Genomic DNA, 19,500 nt, shown 5'->3' with positions numbered 1-19,500 from the left:
ATCAGCAGCCCCAGTAGTGGGCCAGCTCGGTCCCCAAGACTTCCGGCCTCTGTCCTGCAGGGCTTCCCCTAGGCTGGGGCCTGAGCCCCCAGTGCTAGACCTTCACATTGTCCTGTCCCAGCCCAGCCTTGAGGTCAAATCACCATGAATCCTGCAAGGCCTCTCTGTTGAAATCACAGAACCACAGAATTTCCGACCCTCCACCCGTCCCTTCTGTTGACAGGGAAATTGAGGCATTGATGAGGAAAGGAAGCAAGTTGAGTAAGCACAGTGCTGCTCCGTGGCAGAGCCAGGATCAGAACCCAGATGAGGTCCTTCTAGTGACATTAGAATGCCTCCATTTCTGGTTAGCTGCAATGTATTACCCTTTAAATTCACTGTTTTCATTTACTTATTTTTACTTCTTTTTAAATTCACACAAGGATATTTTTTGGGAAATATAGAATTCTCCTCACGTGCTAAGTAAAGCATTGGCACAGGGTGCCACTACATTCATTAAATGGAGTCATAGCATAAATGACTCACTGAGTCCTGATTCTGGTTTTGCCGTGGGTAATGTTTCCATCACTCCTGGGCTGGAGAGGATTCTGGTTTTCCAAGTACATTTAGCTAATGTGGTATCATTTGTTATTGTGTGGGCATTTTTTTTTCCTTCCTCTCTTGGGTTATCGGGGATAACAATTTAGCAACTAGGTGTGAAGAGAGTCACTTTTGGAGAAGCAAAAGCAAGAACAAGGACAAGTCTCCTGTAGCCTGCCCAGCTCTGTCTAAACGTCTACGATTCTGGTCTTACGCTGACATGCCACCTTCTCCAACTAGCCTCTCATTTTTTTTTTGACACTAAGGGTTTCCGAACCTTTCCCTTTATTAGTCTTCACTATATACCCTCCTTCATTTATGAAATTTAAAAAAAAGCAAGCACAAAAAAACAATACCTAAAAGAATAAAAACCCCACACCTAAAGGCCAGATGACACAGAGTGGAAGCCTCCTTCTGACCCCGAGTTGAAGTAGCCTATGTGGGTTCTGATTTCAAAATAGATGAGTTGTCACAGCCTCTGGGCCATACTCCAGCACAGCGCAGTTTTACAGGAGCCTCGGGACATACACACAGGCCCTTGGGCCAAAATGTCCGTGCTCAGTAAGTCCCCTGGCTGCTGCTACCCCCTCTAGAGAACCTGCAGGCGTGAAGGTCATGCCCATGTTCAGCTCAGCTGTCCTATGCTTCATCACATGTGCGGCCTCCGTTGGAAGATTTTTTTCTTAGGAGTTATTTTTGAGTAGCTAAATTGAAAACCGCTGCCCTTTATTCCAAGTTCATTGTCAGAGCATGGAATCGTTGGCTTTTGCAGATAAGTTCCTTTTTAGATAGTTTTATGTTTTGAAGTATTTATTGCTCCACTCAAGCATTGTGAATAATTGGATCGAGGTTGCTGAGCCAGGATTCAGCCCAGAGTGACATTAGGGCCGTGCTAAGGTCGTGCGACATCTTGCATGCTGCTGTGAGAGCCGCAGTGGACAGACAGAACATCAGCTCACAGTCACTGTCAGAGCTGGGAGCACTGGTCCAGAGGCCTTGAGCTACTGCCTTGTTTTGTCTCCAGCTGTCCTTGTACCATCTCTCTGATTTTACCAGGCTTATATCACCTCTGTGATTACTTACATCTTCTCCCTCAAATCGACTCACCATTTCCACTTGCCTTTATTTTAAAAGGAAAGGCTATCATCCGTCCTGTAAATGGCAAAGCGGTATCACCATAAAAACCAGGTCACCATAAAAGTAAATGCGTGACCATCACACTGTCCCATTCGGTGGAAGTGGCACTTACTTGACCTCATGCACCTGCTCCGATTCCTGGGCTGCCAAGTCCTGGCCTGCCCTCCGCCTGTCTCCTGAGCGTGCTGCTGGAAACTCGCGATCTCTCTGCCTTTGCTGCTGTCTGCAAATCTCCACCTCTCTGCTCCTCACGCTGACTTCATACAGTGGATGCTTGTCCGGTTCATTGCACCAGACTTAAAGTCAAATTCTCCCTTGATTTCAAGTCATAAGACCTGGGTGCTTCAAACTTCATGGTGAGTGCAAAGGTTGAGTGGCTGAGGGGCAGGGGGGTCAGGTCCTAGGAGAGTGTGGAAGGGGCAGGAATCACAACAGAGGGCGTGGCTCTGGGCCCACAGTCCTCAGGCAGCCTGGAGCCAGACACTGTGCAAAACAGCCTTGTCCTAATGCTCCCAGAACTCCAACTGCATGCATTTTTCACTTGTATTTGGAGAGCCCATCCCCTGTCTTACTACAAGGTAGTTGAAGGTCTTTTAGGGGTTTTTCCCTAATTTTTTCTTCAGTTACCTTTGACAAGAGTATACGTTCATGGTAGAAAATTCAGAGATTGCAGAAAAGCACAAAATACAAAGTAAAACTGATTTTGCAGTCAAAATCACCATGCAGAGGTGAGGGTTTTCTCCCAGCTGCTCAGGGCTCACCCCCGTGAGCCATGGTTAGAGCAAGGGCTGTCCTCCCAGGGCCTCCAGCTCAGGTCTGCAGCCAGGGGCTCCCGTTCAGACCACAGCCCGTGAGGTATGCAGCCCCGCTTTTTCCCCTGGCTCCGTGTTTCCTGCTGCCTCTGCTTCTAGGCCTTGGTGTGATAGCCCCACCTTGGCATGGGATGTTGCAGCCCATTTGTCACTGTCCTTCTCTGTTCCAGGCCCTGGGTACCTGATACCAAAGGTAGGGGCCCCCATAGAGGCAGCCTTGGCTGCACAAGTGCCTCTGCTGACCCAGCCAAGCCCTAGCCATCCTGACAAGGGCGCTGTGTGTTGGGGTGATGCTAGGCTGTGAACAGGTCGAGTAGAGTGGAAATTTTGGTCCTGGCCACGTGGCCTGCATAGAGGACATCTGGGAGGGGGCGGGCAGGAAAAGGGAGGATACTCCTGCCCTCAAGCCTGCCTTTCAGTTCTTCCTCTCTTCTCTGTAGGACACTCCCCCAGCTGCCCGGGATGACGTGCTAAGTGACCTCTTCAGAAAGACAACGATCTCCCGATAATCAGAGGCCAGCCAGGCCTACCTGCCAGGAGAGAAGGGGCCAGGATGCCCTGAAGCTTTGTGCCCGCTCAGAATGACTGTCAATACCTCTGAGGGGAAGCTGTCTGTAAAACTCGTGACTCCAGACACTTTCTGCACTTTGTGAAACAATGGGTGTTAGGGATGCTCGAGGAGTTCATTGCTCAGGACTCTCCACACAGCTCAGCACTGGCAGCCACAGCACGGTTGACAAGAAAGTGGGTGAATCAGCAGAGTCCATGGACTGGCTGTGGTAGGGAAAAAGTTACATCAGAGAATATAGGAAGAGAGGACGTCACTTTAGGACATTAAAAGAGATGTGAAGGTCTTACCTACAGATGCTACAAGTGCAAAAACTTCCAGCATCACATCGTAATACAGAAGTCTCTGTTTCATCAGGGATCCCCCACTTCTCCTGAGAGAAGGCAATGGCCGCGTCCTCACAGTTCACATCCTGTGATAATGAGGACAGTTCAGTTCTTGATCATCTTCTCTCCTGGGATTTTATTTGTGTCATTCTCCCCACCCTCCACATCCAGTGACTATATCTACTCCTCACATCAGGAAAGATACCAGGATTTAGTCTCATCAAAGTCACTTTCTTCTTACATTTCACCCTTTCGCCCCACCTCCAATTTGCTAAGGCCATCACTTTGCAGTACCTGCTCCACATAATTCTTTGAAACACACTTCTCTTACAGGGCTTCATTCCCAGAGGCACAATTTCAGAGATAACACAAATATGCTGTTGTGAGGACAGGTTGTTTCCTAATCACCTTCATTCCCAAAATTATAGTTTACGAACCTCCATAATCTATTTCTGTCTTATCCTTCTCTCTTACCCACGCAAGTGGAGATTTTCAAGCCTCAGTGACACTGATGTATGCTCCCTCTTCCTATCAATCACTCTAACAGCCCTAAACAACAGGCAGCTGGGTAGATAAATGGCATCTGAGCTCTGGACCTGGCATGCAGCACCACAACACCCCTCTTTTCAGGCAAGTACCCTAAAATTGTCCTTATTGTATCATCCAGACACTATCAGAAATGGACTCCCCCTTCATTCACTCTCCTGTCTATGACGGCCCTGGGGCCATGAATTCACATTCCCTCACCAGGGGCACAGGTCTCTTTCTACCACACCACTCTCCACCTGCACTCTCAGTCCCAGGCCACACAGTCATCTCCTTTGCCTCTTACTACTCACAAGTGTGGACTAGAGAATGCGTGCCAAATTCAAACAGGATCAATTATTGCCCAGACTCTGATAGTCCACACTCATAGAGGCAGCCTTGAGACCTGCTTTGAAGGCCTCTCTCCATGACTGTTTTTTTCCTTCAAACTCATCTGTGAAGAACCACAATCAAGGGGAGGAAAATGGCAGCCAAATAGGCAGACATGTCATGCACCTCGTCCCAGGGCCAGACTGGCAAAGCAACTTCAGGGGTGGGCAAACTTTTTGACTCGAGGGCCACAATGGGTTCTTAAACTGGGCCAGAGGGCCGGAACAAAAGCATGGATGGAGTGTTTGTGTGAACTAATATAAATTCAAAGTAAAGGAGTGGAGGGGAGAGCAAGAGAACCCTCTGCTCTTTCGGCTCCACGGGCTGGATAGACCAGCCGAACGGGCTGGATCCGGCCCGAGGGCCGTAGTTTGCCCACGGCTGAACTAAATCAAAGAACATCCACTTGGAATTAACAAAACTCCAGCCGTGGGCAAGGATCCGGCTGTTCTATCTGGTTCTCTTGCTCTCCCCTCCACTCCTTTACTTTGAATTTATATTAGTTCACACAAACTCTCCATCCATGCTTTTGTTCCGGCCCTCCGGTCCAGTTTAAGAACCCATTGTGGCCCTCGAGTCAAAAAGTTTGCCCACCCCTGAACTAGACACAGCTGAAGAGACAATTTACAAGCAAGGGCAGAGGACACCGGAGAACAGCAGGAGTAGGGACCTGGGCTGTGGAGGCACACCCAGCCTGCAGGCCCAGAGGGTGAGGAAGCTGCCTTGCACCAAAGCCTGCTCCCTTGGAGATAGGCGGAACATCCAGCTCTGGAAAGGAGAGCAACAAGGCTGCTGGTGGCCAGAGAATCTAGACCTGAGGCCACAGCTGCAAAGGCTGCACCTCAAAAAGGCAGCCCGGGCAGCACGGTGCCGGCGGGGACAAACCCAGTGTTGTGGTTGTTTTGCTTTGGTTTTGTCTTTGCTTTCACTTGCTAAGCCCAGAACACAGGACTTTTCACTACAAACACTCACCCAAGGCTGAGGCGTGGGGAGAGGCACAGACCTGAGGTGCCTGAGGAGAAGCTGGGGAGGGAAGCGGGGCAGGGAGAAGTGGCCAGGACTTTGGCATTGGGACATTCTGAACCTTCCAAATCTAAGCAGCCATTTCTCCACTGAAGAGCTTACTGCCTCCCAGTAGCCTCAAGGCAGGCAATGCAGCCTGCCATACTCTCCCTGCATTTTGAGCGATACAAAGGAAATAAAGGCAGAGGTCTGAATAGGCCCAAAGAACCCTTAGTGACTGGATTGGAAGAGGGGCTGGTTTGCCCCGCTATTCTAGGAACCAGATTCATAAAAACTCCAGGTTGCCAGCCAACCCCACTGGTCTCCATACAAGGATCTCTGACCAACCAAGGCCAGAGTTATATTTTTGGCCACTGGTGGAGGACTAGCTCTGGGTCAGCACAAAAAACACCCAGCTGATTCCTGGAAAGTGAAACAGCCCCAATCCCCACCTCAAGTCCTATCAGAAACAGACCCTTGAGTGATTAATATTGACAGCTGGCTGAGATGGAAAGCAGACAGATTGGTCTCGCTTACTTGCAGCCAAGGCTTGTGGAGACAAACACAAGCAGAGGAGCAGTGGATCGCTTGAAGCTTCAACATGGTGTGAAAAGCCAAAAGACAGTGCCTGACAGTGGTCAGTAACTACCTAGCTAACAGGAAGCCCAGAATTGGCAGACAGAGAAGGGGTCCAAAACCATCCCCCATTGGGCATTAAAACATGGCTGAAGCGAACAACACTTTATTTTTTATTTAAAAACTAGAGGCCAGCTGCATGAAATTTGTGCACTGGGGGGGGGGGGGAGGGGGGGGTCCCTCAGCCCAGCCTGCACCCTCTCCAATCTGGGACCCCTTGGGGTATGTCTGATTGCAGGTTTAGGCCTGATCTGACATGAATCAGGCCTAAACAGCAGTCAGATTTCCCTCTCATAATCCAGGACTGCTGGCTCCCAACCCCTTGCCTGCCTGCCAGCCTGATCACTCCGTAACCACTCCCCTGCCAGCCTGATCTATGCCTAAGTGCTCCCCTGTGGCCCCATTGCCCCCAAATGCTCTCCCATGCTGGCCCGATCGTCCCCAACTGCCCTTCCCTGCTGGCCCTGTAACCCCCAACTGCCCTCCCCTGTTGGCCTGGTTGCCCCCAACTGCCCTCCCCTGCTGGCCCGGTAACCCCCAACTGCCCTCCCCTACCGGCCCGGTCACCCCCAACTGCCCTCCCCTGCCAACCTCATCACCCCAAACTACCCTCTCCTGCCAGCCAGGTTGCCCCTAACTGCCCTCCCCTGCTGGCCTGACCACCCACAACTACTCTCCCATGCCGGCCATCTTGTGGCAGCCATCTTTGACCACATGGGGGCGGCCACCTTGTGCAAGAATGTGAGGGTCAATTTGCATATTACCTCTTTATTATATAGGATACTCTTAATTTACTTTTTTATTGTTGTTTTTCTTTTCACCTTTTCCTTCCTTGCTTCTCCTTTTTTCATCCTGTTTTTCTTCTTTCCCCGTTTTAGTTTTTCTCTTTCCTTTCTTTTTAAAAATGGATCTTCTTTACCTGTTTTATTTATGTGTGTATTATTGTAGTCTCTGTTGGCTTATTCATGTATATAATTTCTTCTTCCCTGCTCCTACTCCACTTTTCCTTCTCTTTTCTCTTTCTTTGCTACTCAATGTCTTTTCCTCTCCTCTCTTGCTCTTTTCTTCTAATTTTAAATTAGTTTCACTTCCTAAATTCAGGCCTATCTGCTCTCTCCTCCACACTCCTCAAAATAAATAAACAAATAAATAAATTTTTATTTTTTCTTCTTGTCCTCTCATTCTCTTTCTCTCTCCTCTATACTAAACTGTGGTCCTTCCCTCATTGATCCAATTCTTTTTCTGGGTGTTTTTTGTTTTCACTTTTTGGCTCATCTGTTTGTTTTGTGTTTTCTCCTCATATTCTTTCATTCTCTTTTTTCTTTCTCTTTTTTCTCTTCTGGCTATTATTTTTATTCTCCTTTCTCTCTCCTAATTCTCTTTCCTCTGATAGTCACAGGTGTCTTGTATACAATCATGTTCTGTCCTTTTGTGCCATCTCTTGTCATGTTGTATTTTGTGCTGTTTGGTCAGCACCTCCACAACGGTTGGCATGACATGGTAGAGAGTGAGCCACATAACCAGACACCTCAGTGGAGACTCCATCCATAAACAGGACAATAACATTTAAGACTCAACTACATCAGGAGAACCCAACTATCTCAAGTAGGGTGCATCCCTAGAATACCCAGCCCAGAAGATCTGAGAGACTGCACCACTTGATCCCACAACACATCTACTACATAAGACAGATTCAAAAACACTGGATGGCATAGCAGTTTGATCTAATACATAGAAACAGTCAAAAAGGAACAACAAAAATGGGGAGACAAAGAAAAAACCCCCGTATAACAGAAAAGTACATAGCACAAGAAAAGAAATGAAATGGAGGCAAGCAATTTATCAGGGAAAGAATTCAGAGTAATGGTTATAAGGATGCTGAAACAACCAGATTAGAAATTCACCAGTATGTGTAAGAATCAGGAGGAAATGAAGAATGGAAGGTTTCAACAGTATACTAGGAGAAGCTGAAGGCAGAATCAGCAAGTTAGAAGACAAGGTAGAGAAAACACCCAAGCAGAGCAGCAACTGGAAAAAACTTATAAAGCAGGAGAATAAACTTATAAATCCAAGAATACTCTATTCAGCAATACTAACATTCAAAATTGAAGGTGAAATCAGGAGCTTCACAGACCAAAGAGGCACAGGGAGTTTATTGCCACCATGCTAGAAATACAAGAAATGCTAAAGGGAATACTTTAAAAAGAAGTGCTAAGTGACTGTGGCAACAAACAAAGCCCTGTCAATAAAAACCTTAAATGTAAATGGATTAAATGCTTCAATCAAAAGACATAGGGTAGCTAAATGGATAAGAAAACATGACCCATATATATGCTGCCTACAAGAGACTCACCTTAGAACAAAGCACTAAGAACAAAGGATTGAAAGTGAAGGGATGGATATTCTTTTTCAGGCAAGTGGAAATAAATTTTTTAAAAAAGCTTGGTTTGGTTCAGTGCTAGAGTGTTGGCCTGTGGACTGAAATGTCCCGGGTTTGACTCCGGTCAAAGGCAATGTTTGGGTTGCAGGCTTGATCCCCATTTGGGAGTGTGTAGGAGGCAGTAGCCAATCAATGATTCTCTCTCATCATTGATGATTCTCTCTCTCACTCTCCCTTCTTTTCTGAAAGAAATAAAATTAAAATGTTTTTTAAAAGCTTAAAAAATAAAGCTGGGCAGCAATACTTATACCTGACAAAACTGACCTCAAAGTGAAGACCAGAATATATCATAAGGAAGGCCACTTTGTAAAATTAAAGAGATTGATTCAACAAGAGGATATAACTCTGACAAACATATATGTACCCAATATAGGAACACACAAATACGTTAAAAAAAACAACAAAAACCTTCTGGAAGATACCAAGGGAGTTGACAGCAATACAATCATAGTATGGGGCTTTAATACCCCATTGACATCAATGGATAATTCTTCTAGTAAAAAAAAAAAAATCACCAAAGAAACAGCTATCCTAAACAACTTATGAGATGACATAGAATTAACTGACATCTTCAGAACTTTTCACCCCAAAGTATGGAATATACATTCTTCTCAAGTGCATGTGGAAAATTTTCAAAGATAAGACCACATATTAGGACACTAAGTCTCTAAAAATTCAAGATTGTAATCATATCAAGCATCTTCTCATATCAAAATGGTGGAAAATTAGATATCAACTATAATAAAAACAATAAACAACAATCAAACACATGGAGGCATGCTATTAAATAATGAGTGGGTTACCAAAGAGTTCAAGGAAGAAGTAAAAAAGACATTCTGCAAACAAATGAAAATGAAAACACAAGAATCCAAAATCTATGGGACATAATGAAAGCAGTCCTTGGAGAGAAGTTCATAGCACTACAGCCCTATCTCAAAAAACATGAAAAACAGGTAATAAGTTTTCTAACCCTACAACTTAAAGAACTAGAAAGAGAGCAACAAGAAAATCCCAAAGTAAGTGGAAGGAAATAATAAAGATCAGAGAGAAAGTAAATGACATAAAGACCAAGAAAACAATACAAAAGATCGATAGGTCCAAGAGCTGGTTCTTTGAAAAGATAAACAAGATTGAAGAATCTCTAGCTAGGCTCACCAAGAAACAAACAGAGGACCCAAATAAAGAAAATCAGAAATGAAAGGGGTGAGGTAACAACCAATAACACAGAAATACCAAGGATTGTAAAAAAAAAAAAAAAATACTACAAACAACTTTATTCTAACAAACTGGACAACCTAGACGAAATGGACATATTCCTAGAAAAATACAATCTTCCAAAACTCAATCAGGAAGAAACTGAATAGGCCAATAACTACTGATGAAATTGAAGCAATAAAAAAAAAATACTTCCAGCAAACAAAAGCCCTGGTCTGGACAGCTTCATGGGGAGTTTTCTAGATATTCAAAGAAGAACTAACACTGATCCTCCTCAGACTATTCCAAAAAATTCAAGAGAAAAGAACACTTTCAAGCTCTTTATATGAAGTCAGCATTACCCTAATCCCCAAAACAGATAAATACACTACAAAGGAAGGGATTCACAAAGACAATATCCCTGATGAACATAGATGCTAAAATCCTCAACAAAATATCAGCAAATCACATCAAGCAATATATTAAAAAGATCATACACCATGACCGAGTGAGATTTATTCCAGGGATGCAAGACTGGTACAATATCTGCAAATCAATAAATGTGATACATTACATAAACAAAATGAAAGACAAAAAACACATGATCATATCAATTGATGCAAAAAATAGCATTTGAAAAAATATTTTTATTGATTTCAGAGAGGAAGGGAGAGGGAGAGAGAGATAGAAATATCAATGATGAGAGAGAATCATTGACTGCCTGCTTCACGCCCCCTACTGGAGATGGAGCCCGCAACCTGGGCATGTGCCCTTGACCAGAATTGTACCTGGGACCCTTCAGTCTACAGGCTGATGCTCTTTCCACTGAGCCAAAGCAGCTAGGGCCCAACACCCTTTTTTTTAATAAAAACTCTCAACCAAGTGAGAATAGAAAGATCATACCTCAACATAATAAAAGACTTATATGACAAACCTACAGCAAACATCATACTCAATGGGCAAATAGGAAAACCATTTCCCCTAAGAACAGGAAAAACAGGGATGCTCACGTTCACCACTCCTGTTCGACACGGTATTGGAAGTGCTACCCATAGCGATCAGATAAGAGGAAGAGGTAAAAGGTATCCAAATTGGAAAAGCAGATGACTATTCGCAGATGACATGATACTGTACATAGAAAACTCTAAAGACTCCATCAAAAAACTACTAGAATTAAGAAATGAATTCAGCAATGTAGCAGGATATAAAATTAACATCTAGAAATTTATGGTATTTTTATACACCAATAATGAACTCACAGAAAGAGAAACTACAAAACCAATCCAATTTTACATTGCAACAAAAAAATTAAATATACTTAGGAATAAACTTAACTAAGGTAAAAGACCTGTACTCAGAAAACTACAGGCCATTGAAAAAAGAGAGAATGAGATATAAACTATTGGAAGAGTATGCTGTGTTCATGGATTGGTAGAATCAACATCATTAAAATGTCCATACTACCCAAAGCAATCTATAGATTCAATGCAATCCCCGTGAAAATACAATGACATATTTCACAGACCTAGAACAAACTCTCCAAAAATTTATATGGAATAAAAAAAGATCCCAAATAGCCACAGCAATCCTGAGAAAGAACAAAGTTGGAGGGATCACAATATCAGATATCAATCTATATTACAAAGCCACTGTTCTCAAAACTGCCTGGTACTGGCACAAGAACAGACATATAGACCACTGGAACAGAGGAGAGAACCCAGAAAATCGACCCAAGCCATTATGCTCAATTAATATTTGACAAAGGAGGCAAGAACACACAATGGAGACAAGACAGTCTCTTCAATAAATGGTGCTGGGAAAATTGGACAAATACATGCAAAAAAAATGAAACTAGCCCACCTACTTACACCAAACACAAGAATAAGCTTAAAAATGGATAAAAGACTTAAACGTAAGACGGGAAACCATAAAAATCTTAGAAGAATCCATAGGCAGCAAAATCTCAGACAACTCTCACAGCAATATGTTTAAGGATATATCTCCTAGGACAGTGGTTGGCAAACTCATTAGTCAACAGAGCCAAATATCAACAGTACAACAATTGAAATTTCTTTTGAGAGCCAAATTTTTTAAACTTAAACTATATAGGTAGGTACATTGTTATTAACTTAATTAGGGTACTCCTAAGCTGGCCTTTGCTAAAAACTTAAGGGGCCAAAGAGCCGCATGTGGCTCACGAGCCATAGTTTGCCGACCACTGTCCTAGGATAATGGAAACTAAGGAGAAAATATACAAATGGGACTACATCAAAATAAAAAGCTTCTGTAGAGCAAAAGAAACCATCAATAAAACAACAAGAAAGCCCACTTCATGGGAGAATATATTTGCCAATGTTACATCCAATAAGGATTTAATCTCCAAAATTTATAGGGAACTCACACAACTTAACAAAAGAAAAATAAACAATCCAGTCAAAAATGGGCAAAGGACATAAATAGATACTTTTTGAAAGTGGACATACAGAAAGCCAAGAGATATATGAAAAAATGCTCAAAATCACTAATCATCGGAGAGATGCAAATCAAAATGACAATGAGGTATCATTTCACACCTGTCAGAATGGGTTTCATCAACAAATCAATAAAGGACAAGTGCTGGTGAGGATGTGGAGAAAAAGAAACGCTGGTACACTGCTGGTGGGAATGCAGACTTGTGCAGCCACTGTGGAAAACTGTACAGTTTCCTCAAAGAATTAAAAATGGAAATTGCACTTGACCCAATAATCCCATTTCTAGGAATATATCCCAAAATATCAGAAACATCAATCAGAAAGAATATATGCACCCCTATGTTCACAGCAGTACAATTTACCATAGCTAAGGTCTGGAAACGGTCTAAGTGCCCATCAGCAGATGAGTGAATTAAAAAACTGTGGTCCATCTACATAATGCAACACTATGCTGCTATAAAAAAGAAAGAACTCTTACCATCTGCAATACCATGGATGGACCTAAACGAAATAAGCCAATCAGAGAAAGATAAGTATTACATGATCTCACTCATTTGCAGAATATAATGAACATAAACAGATGAACAAAAATAGATCCAGAGACATGGAAGTATTAAAAAGTCAAACCTCAGACGTAAGGCAGGGGAGGGAGGGTAAGAGATCAACCAAAGTACTTGTATAGATGAACAAAAGCACAACCAATGGACACAGACAGTAGGGGGGTGAGGCCTGTGCTGGAGGGTGAGAGTGTGTGGCAGAGGTCAATAGGGAAAAAGGAGACATATATAATACTTTCGACAACAAAGGATTTTTAAAAACACACAAAAGAACCACAATCAGATCTCAGATATCCACAGCCCACCTCCCCTGGAGCACTTGATGTCCAGGCACAGCCAACATCTCTCCACTTAACTGTCACTCAAGTCCCAGCCCTGACAGCCCTCTGCACCAAGCCCAGTGAGTCTCACAGATGACCACTCAAGCCTCTAAGAAAATCCACAAGACTGATTGCAACCCCCCAGGTCACACCAAGGGTCACAGCAAAATCCTGGTGTTTAGAGAATATGTACCAACCCTAATCTCTTGTTGGATTTACTCTTCAGCCTCCAATTCATCTCATGTCCACTCATCTTTTAAAGGCCTTGGCCACTGGGAAACCATTATCTCTCCCAACTCTACATGACCACTTATATCCTTACTAGAGGCCCAGTGCACAAATTTGTGAACGGGTGGGGTCCCTCGGCCTGCCTGGCAATTGGGGCCGATTGGGGTCAGCCAGCTCGGGGGAAGGACCTCGGGAGGGTGGCTGGCTGGGGGAGGGACCGCAGGAGGTTGGCCGGCCAGCCAGCCAGGGAGAGGGACCGTGGGAGATTGGCTGTGGGAGCACACTGACCATCAGGGGGCAGCTCCTGCATTGAGTGTCTGCCCTCTGGTGGTCAGTGCGTCGTCATAGTGACTGGTCAAACTGTCATTTGGTCTATCAGTCATAACCATCCCTTAGGCTTTTATATATATAGATGCTATGCTGTGATACCTACCTCCTACAAACAGGGGCCCCAGCAGGAAAGCCAGTCTTTAGGCCCACACTGTCCCATATGAGCTACTATTATCATCCTGATCATGATTCCCTATATAATTTTTAATAAATTTTATTTCAGAAAGGAAGGGAGAGAGAGGGAGATGGAAACATCAATGAGCATCACTGATTGGCTGCCTCCTGCATGCCCCATACTGGGGATCGAGCCCATAACCCGGGCATGTGCCCTTGACTGGAATCGAACCTGGGATCTTTCAGTCCGCAGGCCGAGCTCTATCCACTGAGCCAAACCAGCTAGGGCCCATGATTCCCTATACCAGTGGTCGGCAAACTCATTAGTCCACAGAGCCAAATATCAGCAGTACAACGATTGAAATTTCTTTTGAGAGCCTAATTTTTTAAACTTAAACTATATAGTTAGGTACATTGTTATTAACTTAATTAGGGTACTCCTAAGCTGGCCTTTGCTAAAAACTCAAGGGGCCAAAGAGTCGCATGTGGCTCGCGAGCCGCAGTTTGCCGACCACTGCCCTATACTAAAGTGATCTATAGCCCTGGCTGATGTGTTTCAGTTCTTGAGCATCGACCCATGATGCACTGAGAGGTTGCAGGCACCAGTCCTGGTCAGGTCACATGCCTGCAACCGATGGATCCTTGTTTTTGCTCATGGATGTTTCTCTGTCTCTCACCCGCTCCCTTTCTATGTCTAAAATCAATGAAAGTATGTATATTTTAAAAAGATACTGGCCAGTTCCTGAACCAGCTCAGTCTTCACTCCGAGCCTTTGCACGTTCTGGTCCCTGTGCTTGGGAGGACCTCCCACATCTCATCCACTCGTTGCCCAAACCAGGGTGCACTTCCTAAAGCCCTAGTCGTGGCCTTAGGACTCTGGGCTGAGTGTCTGCCGGTCCCAGGGCTGGAAGAGGGGCTGGACGGTCCCAGGACCCCACTACCTCTGAGGCCACAGGAGTGTGAGGCCCTGAAATCAGCGCCACAACCCAGTCCCCTAAGCGGCTCCGCACCTGCAGGAACCTGTGAGAACCAAAGGGGCTCAGGCTGCTCAGGGCCCTGGCCCAGCCCCGGGGCCGGGTGATGCTCGCATGACCTCAGGGCTCAATGTCCCCTGTTGTTCACAACCACAGATGGCCCCGTCGCCCTGAGAATGAAAGTAAAATCCTCACGGGAAACCGCCTCTCCTCTCTGTCGTCTCTAGACACAAACCAGGCCTGGGTTTCCGCACCCTCCCGGCTCAGCCACACCCCCACGGCCTTCCCCGGGACATCGCACCCGTCGCCCTCCTTCCCCCTCACCCTGTGTCACCCACGAGGACTCACTGTTCTGGACGCTGCGACCTGGGCTGCGGGACCTGAGCGGCGCCGGCACCGACGCTGGAGGGTCAAGGGGGTGAGGCCGAGTGGAATTGTCAGCACAGAGGAGTCTGGGAGGCCCGGAGACCCCAGTCCCGGGTGTTGGGGCTCAACAAGCCTCAGACCCACCCTTCGCAGCGGGGACGCTGCCGCCCTCGCCTCCTCCTACTCCCGACCAACGCTCAACCTGCGCGCTGAACCCTGCAGGACCGTTAACGGAAGGCAAAACGCCCGCCACGCAGAGGACACCGGAAGTCCCGCCCTAACCGAAAGGGCAGGAACCAAAACGAGGTCACCTCTCCTGAGACGGGCGCATTGCCTTCTGGGTGATGTAGTTTCTCCACGCAGCCAGGCCATGACCTAGGTGAGTAAAGGTGTGACGCTGCCAGTGGCGCTGGGGAAGGAGGAGATGGGACCAGAGGCCTGGTTACCGGGGACAGACTGACACCTCGCAGGGGAGGGGGAGGGGGGAGACACTGGGAGAGACCCCCAAAGAACACAGACCCGGGGAGATGGGAGACATCTGTAACACCTTCAACAATAAAAGTACACATTACCTGTTATTTAAAAACTATAATGAGGGTCAGCTGGCGCTGCTCAGTGGTTGATGCCCACCTAGGAACCGGGAGACCAGGTTCGATGCTGGGGAGGCGCGTGCACATGAAAGGGCAGAGACTCCATTTCTGTGCTAGGCCCTTCATCCTGTCCCCAGAATAACCTCCCTTCTGAGAAAAACTACAAGAAAGCAGCTAGGCCCAAATTGGGCTATACCATAGCATGCTCCTTCACCCATCACGTGCCAGGGCCAGCCTGACAGGTTGAACCGGGCTGAGGTAGGGAGGTGGGAATTGAAAAAAGAAAGAAAGACAGGAGAGCGGGATCGGGAGGACTACAGATCATCAAGAGAATGCAGCAAGTTTATTAACTGAATAATGCCTTTTGTGCACAGAACACTGAATAGGAGGTCTGTGAAGAGGAATGTATTCTTTGTTCCTCTTAATCTCTAAGGGAGAGACAGAGCAGAAGGACAAATTCTCAGTACAGCAAATCTCAGTAAATAGTTACAGACTTCTTGGTAGGCTATGAAAGGTTGCTCTCATTCTACTGATAACCGCCATCCAAACAAGCCTGGGAAAACTGTGTGGGTAGGGGACAGCCTTACTAGTCCCTTCAGGTGACCTGGAACTGACCATTCGGGGTCAGCCAACTCAGGGGACCCTCCCCCTGCCCCAGATCCCTATAAAACCTTTGTCCTGTTGAAGCTCTCTCTCTCTCCCCACCTCGCTGCTGCCCCGGTGTGTGTGGGACTGAGCTCGAGCTAGCTCGAATAAAGGCTCTTTGCTTTTGCATCGGACTCGGCTCCCTGGTGGTCTTTGGGGATCATGAAATCTGGGCATAACATTTGGGGTTCGTCCGGGATCCCCAAGACCCTCGAGGGACCCCCGATCCGGAGAGTCTGACTGGCCACGGTAGGTGTCTGTCTGTTCCTTGTCTCTTTTGTGTGAGCTCATTTCTGGATCTCTGGCAGTGCCCGAAGCAGTCTAGGTGGACGCACTGGAGGACCACGGGCAGGAGGAATCGGGAGATGTCCTGATCCTCCTTCAGGAGGGATGCGTATTCCCCTCAAACCTCTGGGACGAGGTGGGTCGTTCCCACTGATCGGCGTGAGGCTGACGTCTAGCTTTTGGTTTTGCTTCCACGGAGTTGGAAGACTGTTCTAGGGGTCCTCCGTTTGTCTGTTTCTGTGTTTCTCTGTTTTATTTTGTGGACTTACTGGACGGAAATTATGGGACAGATTCAGACTACTCCTCTAAGCATTATGGTTGACCATTTTAAAGAGGTTAAGGGAAGAGCTAGCAACCTCAGTGTAGAGGTCCAGAAGGGCCGGTGGCAAACTTTTTGTTCTAGGGAGTGGCCGACTTTTAGTGTTGGGTGGCCGCCGGAGGGGACCTTCGACCTCCCCACCATCCACCGGGTGAGGGACATCGTCTCTCAGCCCAAGAAGGGACATCCTGATCAACTCCCTTACATTATTACTTGGCAGGACCTCATGGAAGATCCACCCTCCTGGCTTAAGCCCTTTCTGTCCCCGCGTCCCCCGGAGCCAAAACCCATACTTGCTTTGCAGGAAATGGAGAAGGTGAAGAAGAAGAAGGTCAGCAGCCATCGGCTCCCCTCTACCCTGTCCTGCAGGGGGGAACTGAAGAACTAATTTTTCCTCCCCCATATCAGTCCCCTAGAGTGCTGGAGGGACCCAACCTTCACCCATCAGGGGAAGCAGATGCTGCTCTGGGAGCGGAGGGCGGGGGAGTTCCAGTGAGGAGCCTGCCCTACATCAGACAAAGGACTCAGAGGGAATTGTCTGTCACAGCCCCTGACTCCACTATTAAAACCCTACCTTTATGAGCCGCGGGGCCCCCAGATGAGGATGGCAATCAACCCCATCACTATTGGCCTTTCGCCACTAGTGACCTTTACAACTGGAAGGCTCAGAATCCTAAGTTCTCTGAGAAGCCAGCAGGGCTTATTGATCTGTTAGATTCTGTCCTTTTCACCCACCAGCCCACGTGGGACGACTGCCAACAACTTTTACAGGTCCTGTTCACAACTGAGGAGAGGGAAAGAATCCTCATTGAGGCCCAGAAAGTGGTTCCACGCGTGGACGGGAACCCAACCACCAACCCGGTCCAGATAGATGTCTCTTTTCCCTTAACTAGGCCTGAATGGGATTTCAACATGGCAGAAGGTAAGGAGAGGCTCCGGGTCTACCGCCAGACTCTAATGGGGGGTCTCCGAATGGCTGCTAGAAAGCCAACTAATTTGGCCAAGGTAGGGAGTGTTCAGCAGGAAAGGGATGAGTCTCCAGCTGTCTTTTTAGAACGGATCATGGAGGCATACCGCACCTACACCCCCATGAATCCAGAAGCTCCTGAAAACAAGGCAGCTGTGATCGTAAGCTTTGTAAACCAATCAGCTGCGGATATTAAAAAGAAACTGCAAAAAGTAGATAGGTTGGGGGAGAAGAGTTTAAAGGACCTACTGGAGGTAGCCGAGAAGGTGTATAATAACAGGGAGCCCCCAGAAGAAAGGCAAGCTCGTGCTGTGGTGGCTGCTAGCAGCAAACAAACCCGAGACCTAGCTAAGATCCTGCTTGCCACCACCGCGGACTCTTCCAAGGAACGGAACTGCTGTCTCCGCCGACTCGCCAGCAACCAGGAGGACGGTAAGGGGACTGCCCGGGGCGGGAGGCGGAAGCTGCAGAAAGATCAGTGTACTTACTGTAGGGAGAAGGGGCACTGGAAACAAGAGTGTCCGAAAAGGGCCAGCAAAAAGGGAGGCGAAGCGGATCGAGTGAAGGTCCTGGAGCTAGATGAACTGAGTGATTAGGGGAGTCGGGGTTTGGACCCCCTCCCTGAGCCCAGGGTAACTCTTAGAATGGAGGGGACCCCCTTTGACTTCCTTGTCGACACCGGAGCACAACACTCAGTCCTCCGTACGCCTCAAGGAAAATTAGCAAATAAGAAGTCTTGGGTACAAGGGGCAACTGGTATGAGCCAGTATTCATGGACTACCCGAAGAACGGTGGATTTAGGGATGGGACGGGTATCCCACCCTTTTATGGTAATTCCGGAATGCCCCTACCCACTGTTAGGATGAGACTTGCTAAGATCGGAGCTCAGATAACTTTCAGACAAGGGGGGCCTCAGGTTACTGAAGGCAAGGGCCACCCCATTCAGGTCCTGACCATAAGGCTGGAGGATGAGTACCGGCTTCACCAAAAAACCTCTCCAATAGAGGGCAGCACAGACGAATGGCTGCAGGAGTTCCCCACGGCTTGGGCGGAGACAGGGGGAGTGGGGCTCGCCGCCCATAGGGCCCCAGTCCTGGTAGAGTTAAAACTAGGGGAAGGCCCGGTGAGAATCAAACAGTACCCCATGCCTCAGGAAGCCTGGAAGGGAATTCAGCCACACATTCGGAGACTGAGGGACCTAGCGGTGCTGGTCCCCTGCCAGTCTGCCTGGAACACCCCCCTCCTGCCAGTCAAGAAGCCCCACATGAATGACTACCGGCTGGTACAGGACCTCCGGGAAGTAAATAAAAGAGTTATGGACATACATCCAACGGTCCCCAACCCATACACTCTCTTAAGCTCTCTGGCGCCCTCCCATGTCTGGTATACTGTGTTAGATTTGAAGGATGCCTTTTTCAGTTTGCCGCTGCCCCCCACAGTCAACCCCTGTTCGCCTTCAAGTGGCATGACCCGGAAGAGGGCTACAGCGGACAACTGATGTGGACTTGGTTGCCTCAGGGGTTTAAGAACTTGCCCACCATCTTTGATGAGGCCCTGCACGAGGACCTGGGTGAGTACCGGAGAACACACCCCAACCTCACTCTCCTTCAGTATGTGGACGATATCCTGATTGCAGCAGACACGGCTGAGGACTGCAAGGAGGGGACAAGGGACCTGCTGGCCTCCTTGGGGGCCCTTGGGTACCAAGCTTCTGCAGAGAAGGCC

The 19,500-nt window shown here is 47.2% G+C and overlaps 1 long non-coding RNA gene across 1 annotated transcript; it reads right to left on the bottom strand.

Annotated features, from left to right (window-relative positions):
- Positions 1–409: 409 nt before the first annotated feature.
- Positions 410–15,246, bottom strand: LOC308239140. The gene is made up of 3 exons (XR_013959699.1): positions 14,952–15,246; positions 3,387–3,508; positions 410–3,302 (listed from the first exon to the last, which is right to left on the bottom strand). It is a non-coding gene; the product is annotated as an uncharacterized lncRNA (long non-coding RNA).
- Positions 15,247–19,500: the final 4,254 nt, after the last annotated feature.

The sequence above is a fragment of the Plecotus auritus genome (genome assembly GCF_963455305.1).
Source record: "Plecotus auritus genome assembly, chromosome: 15".
NCBI classification, from domain to species: Eukaryota; Metazoa; Chordata; class Mammalia; order Chiroptera; family Vespertilionidae; genus Plecotus; species Plecotus auritus.
This window is presented reverse-complemented; position numbering and strand designations above follow the sequence as displayed.